Genomic DNA, 16,946 nt, shown 5'->3' with positions numbered 1-16,946 from the left:
ATGAATCGAAGCGAAGGCGGATCAAGGTAGCTTGCACCTTGAAGCCTATAGGCGAATGGCGGAAGGATGGAGCGTGCAAATTAAATCGTGCACCTGTCGTGTGACCCGTTGGTACTAAGCAATGTCTTTCGTGAAGCGACCCACCTAGAAACAGCTCTCCTTTGAGCGAGGCAAAAAAATTGAACTTCGATCTGATGCGGGTATCCAATCCACCGGCTGAGATGTCCAGTGATTCCGGGGCCTTGACGAATGGCCGGCCACCATTGTTGTTAGAAGAGCAAAAAAAGCCGGGGCATAGCAGGGATGAACCAATGTGAATGAGTGTAAGCTTCGTTGCCCGAATATGATTGATGCTGACCACACTAGGTGCTACCGTGGTAGCAAAAGAGGCCAGGCGGTGACAATTGAGAGGTTGTCACTGAGTATTCCATCTCACGCGGGAATAGAGGTCAAATGGCAAGGCAAAAGACCATACGCCCATGTGGCTCCTCGCGGAGTATAGCTCACATCCAAAATCTGATTGGGGGAGCAGGGGCAACACCCATGAAGCTCCGGCGGAAAGGGAAGGCCTGCGAGGCCGTATGCCCATGGAGTGCAGATTCTTGAAAAAAAGCCGGGGCTGACTCGGGAGACACAGGGACCTTGGCTTAGCAACGAATGAAGGGAAGCTCTTGAGCTTTCTCCGCCCGATGGCTTATTACGTGGTCGGCCTCGCTAAGCTTAGCTTCCTCCCTTATGAAACTTCATGAAGTAGTCGGCATTCTATAGCGACTTGTCGAGTTTACAAAGCTTTGCTTCTTGTAGTCGGCCCTCCATGCCTCCCTTCATTTGCTTGCCTCCTTCTAGCCCTAGAATGCCCTACTGACGTTAAGCTAACCATAAAGAAGCTCACCCTTGGGTCTCCTTTGAGCGCAGGGAGGCCAATCATTACGCAGACGTCCCGCACAGGAGCCCGTTCAGCCTATACATTTACAATAGTCTTTTGTTTTTCTTTATTAAATATCAAAAAAAGAAATATATATATAAGTCGCTAAGTTTCAAAAGCAAATGTGAACAGCCTCATGTTATTGTAGTCAAGGGCTTATAAGGAAGGAGGCATTCTGGTGGGAAGGCCGACCACTACACTGCACGGGAAGATCTCTATACCAAGTAATGAGCGATAGCGAAGCCAAGCCGGCCTCCTATAGGCGTAGGGACGAAAGCCCGGCAAAGGTTAGACCTGATGGGAAAAAGTACGAAAACAAAAGTATGTTAAGGTTACGAAGTCACTTAGCCTCGGCTCGGCTAAGGTTATGGAATAACAGATTAGGTTTTAGGTAAGTGAAACTAAGGAACTGGCTTATCTGTTCTACAAAGGAGAAAAGCTAAGGTTAGTTCCAAGAGTCTCCGCTAGTTGAACCGCGTCCAGTAGATGACCTCTTCCGCTCGTCCCCTTCGTCAGCTCTTTGATCGGGATACTATAATCTGGGTCCCTAAACTTGGAATGGATGGCGGAGAGTAGGTGGTAAGCAGTTATATGGATACGGTGCTTTACCCGTAGATGCTTCTCTAGCTCTCATAAAGAATTGTATGTGGGGTCATCCCGGAGGGCTTCCCGAAATGACCATACTGGGGGAATTCTCACCGTACTCCGATGCGAGTTATGGTTGTTGATTCTGCGAGCCTACCCAAAGGTTTAGGCGAGATTGTAGGAAGTGGGTGATACATTTTTGTATTTCTATGAGAAGCTCTACGACACCCACGATTCCCAGTAGTAAGTCGTCGGCATATCGCGCGTAACAAATCCTTATTAATAAGTCATGGGTTTTTAAGGGGGCGACTTACGGACCGGGTGTTTCTCGACCTAATAACTAGTATCGCCTCCCCTTGACTCTATTTGCGGGCCCCTTCTTTTGCAATATTTAATAATGTCTCTCATGGCCAAATTCTTATTAAAAGCCTTCTCTACCATAGAATTCGGCCTTGAGGGAGTAAACCAGCGGCTTCTATGAGCAAGGCGGGCGCAAAGGGAGGCGGCTTGTTAAGGAAAGCGGCAAGGGCCGTTGAAGGGGAAAACCAAAAGGCCTTTTTCGGTCCCTCCTTCGCCGAGGCGGTGCTTGTGGGGGCTCTGTTGTCTTGGGGGGCGTTGAAACCTTGTTTCTTCTCCGAGTTTTTCTTGGTCATCAATACGATGACCTGTCCTTAATAGAACCGATCGATTCTCAGAACAAGAGGAATTTCGTGCTTCTGTCGGATCCTCCCTATCTCCTGATCGAGCTTGTGTATGTAGATGTTGCCTGGTAGGGCCAATAGTAGTACACTGTGTGGGACGGAGTAAGGGTCCCTCTCACCTCCTACGAGTTGTCCGGTGGAAAATAGTTTCTTTGTGGAGTAAAAGAACTTGGGATCATCGATCTCTTCCTTAAAGATTGAGATGAACCGATGTCAGTCGATGGTGTGAAAACACTTCCGGATGTCGAATTCAAAAAAACCAGTGAGAGGTTCCCCACTCTTCTTTGATCCGTCTTAGGGCCGAGTGGCAGCCTCGACCCGGCGGAAGTGCGATGTGTCTGGAAACTCGGGATCGTAAATGGATTCGGGTACCATTCGATCGCTTCTTTCATGATCTTATCTATGGGTAGAACTACTGTGAGCGGTCTAAACTTGACCTTTTTTTCTTTATTTTTTTTAAAAAGGGGAGCAAAGCCCTTTTTGCTCCCTCAATTGAGACATCGGGGTCCCTCCTGCAGGCCCTAAGCAAGCGCTATTTTCAGGAAGTAGTCCCATCATCCTCAGGGCCCGGTGCCAACCAAAGGAGGCGGGTCTCTCTCCAAGCATTCGAAAGAGCCGAGATCTCGTAAAGGAAAAAAATTAGCTAGCTCGGCGAGGGTTTTGGCCCTGCGTGAATCGGTTCGATGAAGTAAAGGGGAGCCTTAAGTTAAGTAAAGGCTTTTTCCAAGCCTTGCCGATAGGCGGCTCATGGCTCGCTCGAGTTCGCTCGCGGAGTTCTTTAGATCGAGTGAGATCTATCTATAGATCCGGATAGAGTCTCGCTCATAAAGGAAGAGTAGTGCGCTAGCGCGGCTTGCTTCGCTTTTTGACGCTCCGCTCGCAGCTGTCGAAGCCAACTTCAAAATGTAAGGGCGTGCGTTAGCACTATAGCGTTGATGCCTCCGTTTGCTGGTTCGAACTCTCACGATCCCGGAGATCAGCCTTCATTTTCTTTTCATCTCGGGAAGGCTTTCTCGTGGGGAAAAGGCTGGTTGGGGAACTACTAAAGCGACCTAAAAAGAAGAGCCGACTCGACCTTTCAAAGGACTATCTCATGCGGTTGATAGTTGAAGGTACGTGCCCTGGATATGAAAAAGGGTTTGAGCCGGAAGAAGATGAGGATCTATCACCGGATGAGGAAATGGAAACAACTAAGTATTAGTTAGGTTGCGGAAATGGTAATAGCGGCTTAAGCCATTAATGGGTAAGGGTAGAATAAGCAAAATGAATGGGATGGGATATTCATCATTAAAAAGCACCGATACTAAGAAATTTTTGAAGACTAGGGTTTTTCATTAAAAGTCGAAGGAGACAAAGCGGAGGTACTCTTGCGGTGGAAGAAATTCCATCATCGTAAGGGAAGGTCTTGGTCAATCAACTCACGACCATTGACCCGGGAGGAGGGAACAATCTGGCGAGCGAGATCGTAACACGTGAACAACAAACCATACCGATAGGGTTGATAGTTTTTACTGTTGGTACAACGTGTGGTCACGAGAGCGATTGGCGGTCATAGCATGACTCAAGAGTACCTTCTGATTACAACATATAGAGGTGTTCAACTTGAGCCAGAGCAAGATTCATTCTTTAATTTAATCACCACCGGATCAAAAGATGAGACCCGAGCATCCTAAAAAAGAAAAAGGAAGGTCGATTTCCTTTTCTTTGAAATCCTTATCTTTCTATTTAGAAAGAAAGAAGATACGCCATTACAACTATAAAAGGTATAACAGTCTACTATCCTATCAGGATTTTACAACCTAAATACTAAGGGAAAGGGAGGAAAAACACCACTATTTTGAATTAGGAGAGAATTTGAAAATGCCGACGCCATCTTTGACTTTTTGGATGGTTGGCGGCACAGTAAACTCTATAACAAGCACCGCGGAGTCAATAAATGAAACTAAAAAGAATCCTAAAATGATCTTCTTCAAGCACACACGGGACCCACAACAATAGGATTCACACAAGCGGCAATCATCCAAGCAGAGAATGGAGAGCGGAAATATACGGAGTTCTCCCACGACGAATGAGAAACCGTTTGGCAAACTCAAAAGCAACCAGATCGTGATATGAGAGATTTATCTTTTGATATGACAACTGAAGGAAGCTCACCCATGATGGCACGATCTTTGTAATACTACTTTCTCACCGGCGATGACAAGGTCAGAGCCCCAAATTGCATATGCTTTAAACCGACCGTCCGGGATACACCACCGCACACGATAAGATGATGGGAGATATCACTTCCCTCAGCAAGACGATGAATCTGCCTTTCTCCTCCGATATCGGTAGTCTTTATTATAATGATTTTAGTTGTGGATCGCCTGGATTCCCCTGCCCAGAAGACAAAACGGGAGCGAAATCCCTTCTTTGCTCATTCAGAAGGAAGGGGGAGTTGACCAAATTGAGAAATACTCGCTTTCAGCTTGACTAAGGGTCTCTTTCATGTTGAATTTCAGTTTCAGGCATAGTGAGAACGTAGCTATCCATTTTGATTCAGTGAAAGTGGTAAGACAATGGGTGCCCAACTCGAAGTCAACTGGGAGTCGCAATTAGGGAGGGTTTTTTGCCCTTCTTTATGCCTCTACCTACAGTTGCAGTAGCATGCATTTTCAAAGTCTTTCATCCACCAAGCCGTGCTCAAACTGAAGATGTGGGCTCAAGCAAGGGTGCGCGTGCTGACCGAAGACGGACTACTTGTCTTTCTATCCGCCGCATTGGTGATTCAGTTCGAGTTACTTGCATCTGAGAGTAGAAAAGAGCTCAAGTTCCAATTCTCTTTCATCTGGTCTTCCACTCTTTACTTGTTCCACACTCGTCTTTGTCTTGGTGAGCCTGAAATAACCGCTGGTGCTTGCCGATCTACAAAGGTTGGGTCACCTTAGCTTAGAGGGTCTATCAACAACCGTATCGAATTGGTTGCTTTTCCCCCGGGTGCACTAGACATCCAATCCAGCATTGAATACTCCTTTTTTGGGAGGCAAGTGGAATTGGTTGAAGGACTTTCGGTGCTTTAATCCTCTAACCTCAAAAGGCTTATTTCAAGGCAAGAGTCATTGGTTGGATCCACCGGATAGATCTCTTATAAGAAGATATTCAGTCAGAGTCTGATTGTGGGTTTCAAGGGGAGCTGGCCCATCATACCAAAAAAAGCAGTCTTGCCTATCCTATGGGTGTGGTAGGCGTTAAGTAGTATGCATTTCATTTTTTCCTGCTTCCATTTTTTGGGATGCTAGCACCCGAAGACATTATTCTATTCTGGTCTGGGGGTTTTAATCCTTATCTTGCAACTGATGGCCTTTGATGGTTTAAGTCCTGGTCCCGGTTCCCAAAGCTAATACCGGAAAAAGCTAAACTAAAGGACGAGCCCTCCTAAGCCGGTTCAAATGCTTTCTCGTCCGAGATACAGCTTAAACCAAGAGCGGGCATTCAGCTGGTTCCACTAGTCTTGTCTTCAAGCTGAAGGCCTGGAAGAAAGCAGATGCCAGAAGAGACAGCTTTCAAAGCGCGCGCCCTTACGTTTTTGAAGCAGGGGCGGACACTTTTTCTTCTCTTACAGCCCACCTAAGACTAGAAAGGCTATAGGCGCGAAAGAGAAGCGAGCAGGGAAATTCGGCATCATATCGGTTAGCTGATAGCTGAGCCAGCCTCAAGGAAGAGCTTTGATCCTTGCCTTGAACCGACTTTCGAATGAAGTTTCGTTCCGAGTAGTAATATCAAGTGATCTGATGATCCAGCCTTTTGTGGCCAGGTTGAAGAGTTTCCTGAATGGAATAAGCATTCAACCGACCATTTCCTTTCCTAGGGTCCAAAAAGAACCAGTTTCTTCTACTTTTTGAAAATGACCTAGAGATAACTCCCTATTTCACACAAAGGGAATATTAAGGCTTCCTCTAGTTAGGAAGTAAAGGGCTGTACCCTCCTTTCTACTATAAACTAACTAAATGATCTCAGAAAAAAAAAGAGAAAATTTACTACCTCACGACCAACGACAGCCGTCCTTCGGCAAAAGGAATTCACGATTAATGCAGCTAAAGGGCAGCAGTTCCTAATTAATCTACCTTCGCTTTGACATAGAAGCAACAAACTACCTATGCCAAAGTAAGGCATTTCCATCTTGAGATTCACATCTTTCAGCGGGATGAGCCCCTGTTAGAGCAGTCTTGAGTGCTCGATTCACTGATTCCTCTTCGTCCGATCATGGAAATCTCATCCCCTTAACTTAAGGCAGGGGAACCGAGTCGAGTCATCGGGTCATGCGCATCGAGGCTTCATTCGTCATCCCAAGAAGAAGAAGTAATCTATTTTTTCCAAGCTCTTAGTCCGAAGCTTATATATAAGTAGGTGTCAAATTTGTCGTCAGGGTTAGGAACACAAGGCACTAAACTAATGCTGCTCCTTAAGCCGTTGTGCCCTGCTTTCGAATGCATTCTTCCTTTTTTTCTTTCTCGGGTTAGTAAAGTAGTTTCGGTAAACTGAATCTTTCGTACGCTCGTCAGGTGAAAGTCAAGTGCTAGTGGATAAAATCTCTCAAAGTCCTCGTAGATTCCTTTACGTTCCAGGCGCTTTTTGGGTAGAGTGAGAAGCCTAGTAGATAGTATTCTTTTTGATGTGGAAAAAAGACGCAAGTGACGCACTCTTAAATTTTGAAGGGTTTTTCGGTGACTTGATGCTCGGCACCCTACTCAGGACTGTGCTACTCGGGAAGTTAAATTGCTTTAGACTTTTTTTTGTGTATATTTGGAGGCTTGGTAGGCATAATAGGAGTTATGTTGCCTTGAGGGGCTGCGTGGAGGCAGTTATGGTGATGTCAGCTGATGTACGGAGGCACGTGTTAGCCATAGTACTAGTCTTAGGGTTGTAAATCTAAATGGATGGACGACCTGATGCCCTGTGTCCCCTAGTTAGTTGGCAGAGGAAGATTCGAACTACCTAGTAGGCTTCCACGGTCAGCTCCCCGATTTCAAAGTTCAGCCCTACACCCTATAGTATAGTATAGTTAAACGGGTACACCACTCAGTGCTTCAGCTGCCTCGACTGATGTGGATCTCAAAGCGGAGTTACGTTCGCCTTACTTCAATAAATGCAATGAAATGAGTGGCGAGACTTTGCTTAGCACATCAATTCCATTCTACACGACACCACGATGTGTGAACTCTTGTCTCTTCCCATACCCTTCTTTAAAGCCTTCGCATCGCCTTTATCTTTGACTTGGACTTATTGACACGCGTCCGAATATGCGTGTAAACCGTAAGTGCACGGGTGTCGAAGTAATAATTACACCGGTGAGTGGGTAGTCGAATCCACAGGGAACAGGGCTACTAGTACTAACTTCTTCTCTGCTTTCTAACCTAATGATAAATGGAAAGGTGTGGTGATCTAATGTGAAGAAATGAATACCGGAGACAAATATGCAAGGGTAAAATGGATGGAGATCTCAATCAAGTAAAAGTGGGGTATTCGGGCAATGCTCCCCTAGGATTCGGTATTAGGTACTCGAATAAGCAAAAGTGTTTCTATGATGAGTAAGTTAAGTCGTGGAAATCCAAATATAATCGGATCCGGCCTCCCGATCACCGATACTAGTCCCCAACGAGGTCCCGGTGGAGAAATCGCTCAATCTCAACACCTCACACCACATATGACTGCAAAGCACTCTAGGGATTCCAAGAGTTGTATCCGATTCCTAAAGATTGATCCAACCCTAATTCCCGGTGAAGGATCCTAACCCCCTACAAGGTCCCGGCGGAGAAATCTCTCAATCTCACGCCTCACACCAAATATGGTTGCATAGAGCTTAAGGAACGGAGATAGAATACACTCAATCGGAAGGGAGAGGGGACACTCCACTATCTCATGACTCACCCTCTCAACCCTCTTTAACCTTGAAGTTCTAACTCTAATGGAGACCTCTCTCACATCAAAGTAACAAATCATGCAAATCCAATCAACCACAAGGATTAATTAAACAAGCAAGCAATGAGAATACAAGATTAAAACTTAATCAAACTCGGATTAAATAGAAACACTAAGCAAATCCACAAAAGATGAGAATCCTAGGGTTCACAAGCCCAAATACCCTCTAGGGTTTTAGCTCTCCATGGAGCAACATACAAAACACACCATCAATGAATGAAAGTACATTAAAACCATAGAAATAAACCCCTTATATATGAACCGATGGCCTTGATGGAGAGCTTCGACGCCTTGAAGGACCCACTCCGAAGCTAGGTTCACCGGTGGCTTCCTTGATGCTATGACGGAGGAGGAATCAATCAAAGTTGGTGACGAAGCGCTCCAAAGCCGCAAAGACCTCCTCTCCAAACCCCTAGCCGTCTCACCCCTCAAGAGCCGCACAAAAAGATGATAAAGAATAGGGTAAAACGGCTATTTATAGGCCTTAGATCGCGCCTGTCATGTGCCCTCACGCGCCCAGTGGATTTTCCACGCCGCGGCGTCGCAGAATTTTCACCGAGCGCTGGAATTTCCACGCGGGCGCGTGAACAGTAATTTTGATACAGTACTGCTACAATAATTTTGCTACATTACTTTTCACAAAACGCGGTCCAATCACTCTTCTCTTGAGGCCACATGTCCGGGCACACGTCCCATGTGGTAGGCTATAAAAACTTTTTCTTCATCGATGTATCTTTGAGAGGTCTTGCAATCTTCACAAAGAGAAGAAACATGAAGATGTGGCTGCCTTTTGTGCCCTTCCAACTAGTGAATTGACTTGAATCTTCTTGGAAGTTGGCACACATCTCCACGCTTTATAAACTCCTCTCGTGTCTTGGTCCTTGAATTGAACAAGAACTCCCAACATTATGTCTTTATAGCCCATCTTTGCTTCCTTTTTACTCTTCAAGGCATTCACAACCTATATGCATAAAAAGAACACCAAATACACAATATGAGACATAAAACCATAGTAAAAATGATGCTCAATGCATGTAAAAACATATATAAAAAAATATGTCTACTCAAGCATTTATCAAACTCCCCACACTTAAGTCTTTGCTTGTCCTCAAGCAAAATTAAACATTAAACTCATGGAAAGAAAAAGAGAAGTGCTTGGCCTTAGGTTCACCAAAAGAGTACAAGAATAAAAATTCTACAGATCATGGAGAGAATCAAACACTAGACAAAAACAATCAATGCTCTAGCAAACAATCCAATCAAAAATGAATGTGATAAAAATCCGAATGCGTGTGTGTGTGAAAAAAACTCAACTCATTTCAACACTATGTCCACTACCAAATTCTTATTAACATGGGACTTATTTATAAACAGTAAAAGAATAGGTAGTAGCTTCACACAACCTCTAAGGTAGCCCTTTCCCAAGATGCCTCCCGAGTGGCTTTCACACTTTCGAGGTGGTAGCTCTTTCTACCAAGGATGGTAGCTTTCACACATCCCATGAGATAGCTCTTTCTCTCATTAGGGCATAACAAGTATCCGACTTATGAGAGTAGCTACATACATCATGGGTGGTAGCTCTTTCCACCCCCTATGTACAAACAAATTTCCAATTCTCAAATTTTTTTTGGATTTTTTTTTAAAATAAAAAAACTAGCACACTAAAGTCCCAAAACATAATGAACTAGAGTCTTCATAGGTCTAATGAGCGAGAAAAAGTGCACAAAGAGCAATCGGAGAAAAAAATATTCAATAAAAATTGGATGAAAAACTATGAGCATGATAAAAATCCATGTTTATAACCTCCAAAAAAACTAAGAATTAAACTCTTAACTCTAAGGTGAACCTTCATTGGCAACAAGAGCATGCTCATGAAAAACACAAGTAAAAAGTCATGTATAAGGTGAACCCTCCCCCACACTTAAGATGTACATTGTCCTCAATGTACGCATGCAAGCACAATAAAAAAATAATAACAATGGAAGCATAATGTGTGTGGGAATGCAATTAAAAACAATACTCCCCTCGAACTCCCTCATTAATCGCTTTGGTGAAGTCTAACTCATGGGCTTGTTGTATGGGTTGTGAAGCTCACACGACCATGTGACAATATCACATGATCATGTCTATGACTAAAAACACCATCAACATCACTCTCAAGGCCATCCGCATGTAGACAAGTGGGTTCAAATGAAGCTCAACAAAATAGAAAAAGATGTACGAGTTCTTATAAGTAAACACATGAAGCACAAACTCGCATAAAACAAAAACAAAAACACAAAGTTAACTAAACTCTAAAAAGATAAAAAAATAAAAAAACTAAAGAAAAAAATGAAAACAAAAAGTAAAGGAAAACTAAAGAATCATGAGTGGGACGCCTCAAGCATCGACGCCGTCTTCCGGTGTTGTCGGTGTGCCAAAAATAATGTTCTCATCCAAGGTTAACCGTATGAAATTCAAGCATTTTCGAACAAGTTTTTTTTCGGTCCTTGGTGTCATACCCTGCAAATAAAGCTTCAAAAAGAAGTCGGGCTAAGCATGAATTTGATGAGTCATGTGGCTCCACGCGGGCGTGGAGGGCAAGCCAAGCACTTTTCCGGGCCTTATTGGGTACTTTTTCCACCCCACGCGGGCGTGGGCCAGCCCCATGCTGGGCGCGTGCGGCTGGCGCCACGCACGTGGGCGCCCAACCCGAGCGGGCTGGCCAGCCCACGCGGGCGCTGCGGGCTGGCCGCCAGCCCGCTGCGGGAGCGCGACCGAACGGCCAGCCCCGCCCATGCAGGGCGTGGGCCGACCATGCGCCCAGCGTGGGCGCCTAACCATGGCCAAGAAGCCCATGATTGGGCTCCAACGCTCCAAAAAAATTTCCGATCCATACATTCTAAAGTGTTTCTACAAGATTTTCAATGAAAAAAACAACACTTATAAACCAATAAAAACTCTATGGATTGGCAAAAATAAGGGCATAGAGAAGATAGGGGAAAATGAAGTTTACCGGAGCAAATCGGTGAAGGAAACTTAATGCAAATGCCGGCAAAAACACTTTTTAAATCTCCAAGGAGTTGAAGAAAAATTAGTTTTTGTGCTCAAAAGTTCAGATTCTTGAAGATGGAGAAGTGGGAGAAGATGGGTGTAAGTGGTGAAGATAATGAAAAAGTGACCCCTCATAATCTTATAAGCCACATGAGGGTGTGGAAATTCCACACCCCGCGTGAGTATCAGACACTGCCGTGTGGAAATTCCACACGACCGCGTGAGTCGCAAAAATTTCTGCAGATACCCACGCAAGGCTCCAAACTTCAAATTAACACTAATTCTTCAACTATAAACATGAATTACACCCTCAACCATGCCACATACATGAAAAATCAATTTAAATCACCAAAAATTTTCCATGAAAAACTTTAACACCAACAAAAAAATTCATCAAAGCACGCACTCATGAATTTATTATTGCAGTAAATGAAAAATCTAAACTAGAAAAACAATTAAAAAAACTTGGGTTGCCTCCCAAGTAGCGCTTTGTTTTACGTCACTAAGCTTGACGTACCTCTTGCTTACATTATGGAGGCTTGAAAAGAGTGTGTTCCTCCCGACTAGACATTGCATAGCTACTTCCTTTAAACCAAAAATCAGCTTGCCGGGAAGAAGTATTTGTTGGAGAGTCCAACCATCTTACTTTTGGCCTCCAAGGAAACAATTTGGGTTAGGGAATTGTCCAAGCTTAGCACTGTGGGTCATTGGATGGCTTCAATCTCCTACCCACATCTTCTTCCCTTCCCAAAACCTCTCTCTTTGCATTGTAAGAGTTGATCAATCACAAAGAAAGATGCTTGTTCCATAACCTTAGGGTTTGCTTCTTCTAATGTATTTTTCAACTTGAGAGGAGCATGACACTAGCAAATCCCCTTGAAAAATTTTTCTCGCTCACAAGCACAATCTTTCAGTCACACAATCCAAAAATCTCAAAATGATATTCAATTTCTTGTTTTTTTCCTTTTTCTCGCCCCTAATGTACTCAATTTGCCCAATTTCTTCCATGTTGTTCATGGCCTCATCATGTCCCGGAGATACTTGCCTTGCTTGTTCAAATTCTTCTTTTTCCTTAGCAAGCATGTCCAAGATCTCTCCTAATTGATGCTCAATGTTTTTAATGGAGACCTCGTGACAACTTAATGTGGCCTCAATATTTTGGAAACGGGCATCGGTTGCTTCAATAAATCTCGGTAGCACTCTTTTCCAACTCAAGTACATCTTCTTCAACTTTCTCATCCCATTGAAGTTCTTGTTGAGGTGCTTCCCATTGTTGTCTCATCAATATCCCACAATAGGTTTGGGTAGCTCCTTTGATTTGAATGATAGTTGATGCGATATGGATTGTGTTGTTGATGAACATTGATAAATTGATCAATTTTTTTCTAGTGAGAGCATCAACCTCGAAAAATATAAATCTACAACTGGATTAATCATCATTCAAGTTCCATGCAAGAAAAAAAGTAAATAAGACAAAAATAAAAACAAAAATAGAATGGTGGAAGAAGATAGAGGGGAATATGATGAAAAACAAAAATAAAAAACCGATGAGAATGATGGAAGAAAAAGAAAGTGTGGAATAGACAAAAATAAAGAAAAAGATAAGTGGCTAGAGCAACAAAGTCCTAGCGCTCCTAGTATCCTGCTCCCCGAACGGCGCCAAAAAACTTGACACGTCCGAATATGCGTGTAAACCGCAAGTGCACGGGTGTCAAGTAATAATTACCCCGTGAGTGGGTAGTCGAATCCACAGTGAACAGTGGCTACTAGTACTAACTTCTTCTCTCGCTTTCTAACCTAATGATAAATGGAAAGGTGTGGTGATCTAATGTGCGAAGAAATGAATACCGGAGACAAATATGCAAGGGTAAAATGGATGGAGATCTCAATCAAGAAAAGTGGGGTATTCGGGCAATGCTCCCCTAGGATTCATGTATTAGGTACCGAATAAGCAAAAGTGTTTCTATGATGAGTAAGTTAAGTCGTAGAAATCCAAATATAATCGGATCCGGCCTCCCGATCACCGATACTAGTCCCCTACGAGGTCCCGTGGAGAAATCGCTCAATCTCAACACCTCACACCACATATGACTCGCAAAGCACTCTAGGGATTCCAAGAGTTGTATCCGATTCCTAAAGATTGATCCAACCCTAATTCCCGGCGAAGGATCCGATTATAACTCTAATCTCTCAATCTCACGCCTCACACCAAATATGGTTGCATAGAGCTTAAGGAACGGAGATAGAATACACTCAATCGGAAGGGAGACGGGACACTCCACTATCTCATGACTCACCCTCTCAACCCTCTTTTAACCTTGAAGTTCTAACTCTAATGGAGACCTCTCTCACATCAAAGTAACAAATCATGCAAATCCAATCAACCACAAGGATTAATTAAACAAGCAAGCAATGAGAATACAAGATTAAAACTTAATCAAACTCGGATTAAATAGACACACTAAGCAAATCCACAAAAGATGAGAATCCTAGGGTTCACAAGCCCAAATACCCTCTAGGGTTTTAGCTCTCCATGGAGCAACATACAAAACACACCATCAATGAATGAAAAGTACATTAAAAACCATAGAAATAAACCCCTTATATATGAACCGATGGCCTTGATGGAGAGCTTCGACGCCTTGAAGGACCCACTCGAGCTAGGTTCACCGGTGGCTTCCTTGATGCTATGACGGAGGAGGAATCGATCAAACGTTGATGACGAAGCGCCTCCAAAGCCGCAGAAAGACCTCCTCTCCAAACCCCTAGCCGCCTCACCCTCAAGAGCCGCACAAAAAGATGAGAAAGAATAGGGCAAAACGGCTATTTATAGGCCTTAGATCACGCATGTCACGTGCCCCTCACGCGCCCATGTGGATTTTTCCACGCGCCGCTGAGTGCAGAAATTTTCACGGGGGCGCGTGAAAAGTAATTTTTGATACAGTCCTGCTACAGTAATTTTGATACAATACTTTTCACAAAAAACGATCCAATCACTCTTCTCTTGAGGCCACATGTCCGGGCACACGTACATGTGGTAGGCTATAAAACTTTTCTTCATCGATGTATCTTTGAGAGGTCTTGCAATCTTCATAAAGAGAAGAAACATGAAGATTTGGCTGCCTTTGTGCCCTTCCAACTAGTGAATTGACTTGAATCTTCTTGGAAGTTGGCACACATCTCCATGTTTATAAACTCCTCTCGTGTCTTGGTCCTTGAATTGAACAAGAACTCCCAACATTATGTCTTTATAGCCCATCTTTGCTTCCTTTTTACTCTTCAAGGCATTCACAACCTATATGCATAAAAGAACACCAAATACACAATATGAGACATAAACCATAGTAAAAATGATGCTCAATGCATGTAAAGCATATATAAAAATATGTCTACTCAAGCATTTATCACTTATCTCAGGAGGGAGTTGAACCGGCTATTCACACGACAATGAGAAACCTAACTATTATAACTAATATACTATCTGACTAACCCTCTATAATTAGTTTGTTAGTATATAAAAAAGTAAGTAATAAGTAATAAATAATAGTTAGCCATAACTTATATTTGTAAAAAGTACTATTTCTTTCCTGCCGTACTTTGCTTGCTTCTTGCTTGTTGGTTAATGCAAACTTGGGATTCTTGCCTATGCTCTTTCCTGCCTTGCCCACATTGCTTGGCCTACTGTTCTGGTTGAACTAAGGCTTTGGCTGAACTACCACCTGACACCAGTATTCTTAGCTTGCTGTCTAATTGGTGCTGACTGCCTTGTTTCGGGCCTACACTTTTGGCTTACCGGCTTTCTTGACTAACTGACTATCTGACTACTAGGACTATTCTGCTTGGCTATCGGACTACTAAACACCGGGATTCTTATCTGTGCTAGCCCTTTCGTCCTCGCCAGACTCCTTACCCTTCAGAAAAGTTCAAGCAAGTATTCTTGTTCTCTGGTTACCAGACACTGACCTTACAGCGGAAACCTCTATGCTTAAAGCATATGCTGCTTACTCCCTGTCTTCTTACCTTAAAGCTTCATAGCTCTCTCATTCGGGTTACAGCCTACCACTTGCTACCCTTACAGCTCTAATAGCTTGGCCTATTACTAACTACTGCTTCAATCAAGGTTACAGTGTACAGTGCGAATGGTCTCCGCTCTAATTGAATGTCAGTCTTGCTGACAGTTGCTTACCTGACCGCAAACAAAGCTAAGAAAAAAAAAAGCAAAGCTAACTCTCTCTCTGTGCGGAACGATATGATCTTCCAACCGGGGAAAAAAGAAAAAAAAAACTCTTTTTTCTGTTTTTTCTTAAATGAACCGAACTGGATGGATGACTTTCTTTCTATCCAAGCGGACACCACCTACAAGAGATGAAGTTTCACTGCGGACCCTCACTTCACTTTTCTCGTATCGGAACTTGTGCTGGGCGTGCGACCCATCAACCTACTAGTAATGGGGGGAAAAATAGCATGTCGCAAGAAAAGCGTCGATTCGAGGCGTCAGCAAAACACTGCCGTCTATTAAAAAAAAAGCCCTTAGCGCCACGGGACGGGAGTGGGGGACGGCCCTACACGCAGATAGCAGCAGCACCTGCTCTACAAAGTCCGAATCAAATCTTTCTGTTCTGTTGGCTTTCCCGTGAATAAGAATTGTTGGGCGCGGCGAAGCAAGCGCTTCTAGCTCTTTCGCTTGCTTCTTTCGTATTGTGGTGTAAATGAACGAAAAGCGAGATGAACGTTATTTCCAAATCGATTGATAGATTGCCTGATCTATTCTGATAGATCGAAAAAGTAGGAATGGATAGAGAAGGGGGAATCAACCAACCAATATAGTATAAAAGGAAATCCCCTCTTTCTATCTATTGATGAGACAAAATATCTATCTATTCTGGATCCATCAAATAGAAATCGATATGTATCTCATGGAGTCTACATCGTATGTAGAGCGCCCAAGCGCTTTTTGGGCCAGCTCAGTTCTCTTATCCATCGGTCCAATGCACTGGGCTCATCTCATGGAGGGAAAAAGAAAATGTAGTTGTGTTGTTGTTGTTGTTCGCTGACTCGACGCATTCTCCAGCATCATCCCACACAGAAAGAAAGAACGCGGAGCCCTGGCCCGTCCTATAGGTCCGCTAACATAAAGCGAGGAGTTGAGCCTGAACTGGCGAACCGAAGTCACTTTCGTAACCATACTTCCTACATATAACAGGTGTCCAGTCCAGCAGAAACGCGCAGTGCAAATGAATGTGAGCTGCCGAATCCCCTGCTGTGCATCGAGGACCGAGTGGTAAGGCCATGATCCGCAGGGGAACGGATCACTCATTCTTCTGTTGGGGACAGGTGTACGAACGACAACTCCAAAAGTCACACATCCGACGCCTACCTACCTTTTAGGTGGTACTAGTGAGATCCAACTAAGGTAAGGAACTTCATGTCACGGCTGCTCCACTCCGCTGCGGTCTCTTGAATTGAACTTCTAAGCCTTCCGGCGCGCGATGCGAATGGACGCTGTGCCATGGGTCAGTTTCGAGGCGGAGAGAGACCAGAAGAATGATTCATTTGGATCGAATCGACGAGCTATTTAATGAATCAATGGAATGTCTGCTCATCCATAGTTATTCTATCTTTATATAACGGGCTATATATCATTTTATGGCATGATATGATCGCGCTTAGTAGCTACATATCACCTGCGCTCAATATGCGGGATTCCTGTTGGATCAGATCTTTTGCTTTGACGAAAGCTTTTG

The 16,946-nt window shown here is 43.8% G+C and overlaps 1 pseudogene; it reads right to left on the bottom strand.

Moving 5' to 3' along the window:
• Positions 1-1,348: 1,348 nt before the first annotated feature.
• On the bottom strand, positions 1,349-16,519 carry LOC120254359 (annotated as a pseudogene).
• Between the last annotated feature and the right edge of the window lie 427 nt (positions 16,520-16,946).

The sequence above is a fragment of the Dioscorea cayenensis genome, unplaced genomic scaffold (genome assembly GCF_009730915.1).
Source record: "Dioscorea cayenensis subsp. rotundata cultivar TDr96_F1 unplaced genomic scaffold, TDr96_F1_v2_PseudoChromosome.rev07_lg8_w22 25.fasta BLBR01000428.1, whole genome shotgun sequence".
Taxonomy (NCBI): domain Eukaryota; kingdom Viridiplantae; phylum Streptophyta; class Magnoliopsida; order Dioscoreales; family Dioscoreaceae; genus Dioscorea; species Dioscorea cayenensis.
Note: the sequence above shows the minus strand (reverse complement) of the source record. Positions and strands in the feature narration are given on the sequence as shown.